Source organism: Mesocricetus auratus, unplaced genomic scaffold (genome assembly GCF_017639785.1).
Source record: "Mesocricetus auratus isolate SY011 unplaced genomic scaffold, BCM_Maur_2.0 Super-Scaffold_100004, whole genome shotgun sequence".
NCBI classification, from domain to species: Eukaryota; Metazoa; Chordata; class Mammalia; order Rodentia; family Cricetidae; genus Mesocricetus; species Mesocricetus auratus.
In genome coordinates this window covers 20141551-20145803 of record NW_024429189.1, presented here as the reverse complement: position 1 = coordinate 20145803, position 4253 = coordinate 20141551, and the positions used below count along the sequence as shown (strand labels likewise).

General features: G+C 40.1%; 1 non-coding gene across 1 annotated transcript; it reads right to left on the bottom strand.

The window, feature by feature from the left end:
* Positions 1-749: 749 nt before the first annotated feature.
* On the bottom strand, positions 750-821 carry Trnag-ucc. Its single transcript has one exon. It is a non-coding gene; the product is annotated as a tRNA-Gly (tRNA).
* Positions 822-4253: the final 3432 nt, after the last annotated feature.

Here is a 4253-nt window from a genome sequence, read left to right as displayed (position 1 = left end):
TATGTTGTCTTTTTCATCTTATACCTCTGGCTTCATAGAGGTTGACAGCATTCAACCCACAGAGAAGGAAGTCAATAGGATAATTGTCTGCAAAGAAAACAGCTCAACTCTGTGTTGGTACTAACAAGAAATAGATTTGAGACATCATATTGCTCTACTTGATAAAGGTCAGAGGCAAACTAATCACCAGGGAAATAGCCCCTATATAGAGACGATGGTTTGGGTGGTGATTTTATTATTTATCTCACCGCTGTGATGTAATTAACATAAGGGAAATCAGGGCTTATTTTAGCTCACAGTTTGAGGGTGCCACTCATAATACCAAGGAAAACTGAAGCTTGAATAAACCAGTCGCTTTGCTTTTGCAGCCAGTAAGCAGAAGGTGAATGCAGGGGCTCCTTGCACTTTCTCCTTCACACTCTGCTGAGGCTCTCAGCCAGGCATGGGCTGCTCAGATTCAAGATGGTACTCCCTGTTCTGTTCAGCCTTTCTGGAAAAATGTTAGCAGACACATCCAAGAGAGCGTTCCCATGCACATTCTAACTCCAGTCAAACTGACAATGAAGATTGACGGTCACAGATGAATAGTTAGCATTCTTTATTAATTCTCCTCTCCAAATTATTTGAGGAAGGCATTATTCTTTCAGCGGGAGGGCAGTAGGTAGGTCGCGCTGTCTCCAGGACAAGGTGAGTGAGAGGTGCCACACTGACCACCCTTGGCCCTGGACCTTGATAAAACGTGGACAGGCTGCGTTGGCCGGGAATCGAACCCGGGTCAACTGCTTGGAAGGCAGCTATGCTCACCACTATACCACCAACGCCGTGCCAGAGGAAGGTATTATTCTAAGCTAGTTTTCATGTACATCTCTGAAAACTGGGTGTCATTCTGATATTATCATTTTTAAGTGTCTTTTTAGCTTAAAGTCATTAATATGGTAAATAGGTTAGCAACTCCACAGCTCATACTGACTAATATCCTAGCTTATATGATGAGTTTAAGATGAGAATAGAAATCCACTTAGCTTGTTGTTTAAGGTATTAGGAAATATCCTGCGTACCTCGTAAGGATTCTAAGGCAAGTGATCAAAGCTAATGTGTTGTTTCGCAGTATGAATCTCCTAACATCAAGGACAAAACATATTTTGGATGATTTGGGGATTGAAGAGGCTAAGGATGTTGTAGAAACCAAGAACAGGAAAGTAATGCTGGGTACCACTTAGACCACTGAACCTCAAACAGATTTCTGTGGTCCCATGTGTTCTGTAGTTGTGATTCAAAATTTATCAAAGAAATGAAGGCCTGTTTCAACAGGTCACAAATTGGCCCTACACATCTCCTTTACGGCTAAGCCTGTTTCTTCATTGTGAATGTTGAGAATCTAGCTAAAATTACATTTCATAAAAAAGATTCATTTCTCCAGGCAGTGGTGGCACACACTTTTAATCCCAGCACTCAGCAGGCAGAGGCAGGTGGATCTCTGTGAGTTCGAGACCAGTCTGTTGTACAAGAGTTAGTTCCAGGACAGACTCCAAAGCCACAGAGAAACCCTGTCTCAAAAAAAAAAAAAAAAAAAAGAGAAAAAAGGATTTATTACTAAAATACAAATTTTGTAAATCCTAAGTGGAAGCCTCGGCTGTACCATGGAATAGAGGATTTCTCTGTGCTTTGAATTGTTTGGATTGGCCTATGAGTGAGCATTGTGCTTTATTGCTATTTCTTCTTCTATTTAAGTTACAGCTTTTCTTTTCTTTTCTTTTTTACAGCTTGTCTTTAAACCAGGAGAGTAATTTGCCCCTAATAAGATTAACTCGTCTTTATCTGACTTCTGCCATATGTTTTTTTAAAAAGCTCTCAAAGTATAGTGACTTAAAATTTCAAAGTCCGTTGCCTAATCCTTTTATTTAAATAACCTCTCTATTTAAAAAACAAATGAAATTTGATATTTTCTTTTAGAAACTCTGCCTAACGTTTAATACATATGAACAAAAATAGCAGCAAAACAGATAATGAAGCAGGTGTGATAGGTCACACCTCTGCTCCTAGCAGGAAAGGGCATTGCTGAAACTCCTTGGCCAGCCTGGGCTACATAGTGAATTTTTTTTTCTTCAGTTGAGACAGTAAGAAAGATGGTTTATTGTACATGAGTTACACATGGCCACAAGTGAGAACAGAAATGGTCCAGAATGCCATAGGTCTAGAATGGAGGACCAGCAGGACTGTTTTAGTTATAATGAAGTCTGTCAAGTCTCTTGGGTGGTCTCCACGCAGTCAGATGGTGATGTTCCAGATCTATTGAGACGTACACCGACAGTAGCACACAGTCCAACAACTTGTACCAGTGTCCCCCAGCCTTCAGCATGCCCTCCTTCTGCTCCTGCAGCCTTTGTGGGTGGATGAGCTAATTTACTTGGAGCTCTGCCTCGTGTTTCTGGTCTTGTACTAAAATCTGCCCAGTTGCTTCTTCCTCCACTTGGCTCTCCTGGCATCAGGAGTTTCAAGGAAGATGGCACTAAGGCTTAGCGCTACATAGTGAGTTCTAACCCAGGCTAGACTACAGAATGAGACCTTCTCTCAAAAGAACCAAACCAGTGCCAAACAAACATAAAAAGACATGCAGGCGAAAACAACACAATAAGATAATCACTCGAAATCCCCACCCATTCCTTTTGGCAGACCAGCCCTCTCTGCTGCCATTGATGAGGAATATTTGCAAAGCAGATCCTAAGTATGTGTTCTTGATTACTACTTACAGACGTGGGAAGACATTCTGTTGTGGGCAGTGCCCCACCTGTGCAGATGGTCCTGGGTTGTATAAAAAAAATAGCCATAGGAGCAAGTCAATAAGTAATGCTCCTCTATGGACTCTGCTTCAGTTCCTGCCTCCTGGCTTCCCCTCATGGTGGACAACAGTAAGCAAGATGTAATAGACCCTTTCATCCTCACCTTGATTTCCATTGCTGCTTTATCTCAGCAACAGAGAAGCAAACTAGTCCAGGCATACATACATTTTCCTACTTCACAGCAATTGATACATTTTTCTAAAATTAGACTTCATGATGTAAGAATCTATGAGCACCACTGAGGTGCCTGTGGCGCATTATAGCATAATGCCACTGTGACAACTGAGAAACGATTTCTCCCTCAGGTGAGAGTCAGCGCTTTTTTTTTTTTTTCTCAATTGGAGGCTGTTTTTGTTTCCTTCCTTTCTGTAATGTTTTTCCCTATTTTTCTTGGGTCACTGCTATCTTTATTGCTGATTTATTAGAACTCAGTATAACCTGGGGATATCAACTTTACTTTTACAACGCAAATATATTATATTTCATGTGCTTTTGTTCTAACATGATTTGTTGTGTTTTTGAATCATGAAAATATCTGAATTTACCCAAAGTCCTAACTCCTTAATTTTATGACTCCTGAGTCCTGTGTCTTATTCTATAGAATTTCCCTTCAAGAAGATATGAATGGCTCTGTTTTCTTCTACCACTTGAACAGCATCTTGCTTTTGTGTTGCAAATATTTGAATCATCTAATTTATTCTGAAGTAAAGGTATAGGGGCCCCGACCCCAGCTTTACACCTCTGCTTAGTCAGTTATTCCAAATCATTTTGTTTAGTAATCCCTTTGTTGAATCAAAATTTTCATATGTATTGGCCCTCCTTATGAAATATTTATTGTGGAAAATAGCTTACAAAACATCCGTTGTTTTCTGTGATTTGTCTTGTGGCTAGGAAATCTAGTACACTCTAAATTTTGGACCACTCCCATCCACTCTCACATTCTTGTAACCCCGATTCTGTCTCGAGGAATTGTTTTGCCTGGTATTGGAATTTTGAATTAATTAACGGAGATCTATTTCAAGCACACTTCACAGGAATTGTATGTAGCACCTTTAAAAAAAAAAAAAGTAAAACCTGCCCCTGGGAGAGAAAAAAACAGTTACTCTTTCGTGTTTAAGGGATGACAGTACGTGAATAATGCCTGGTATGCCTGCCTCATTTACAATTTAAAGAGGACAGTTAAGGAAAGTATTTCAGTGAAGAAAGAAGGACAGTTCCCTCTACAAGAAGTTGATGGTCTATCCAAGCACAGCCGGGTCTTTGCATTTACTCCAGTATCCTAGGTAGGACAGCACTTGCAACTTTTTCAACCAGACCAAGGGCATGCATTTCCAAATTCTTTATGTTTTATCTATAGATGAAATTTTTGCATTTCATTACAATCCCCACTGATTACCTACTACATGAGGGAAG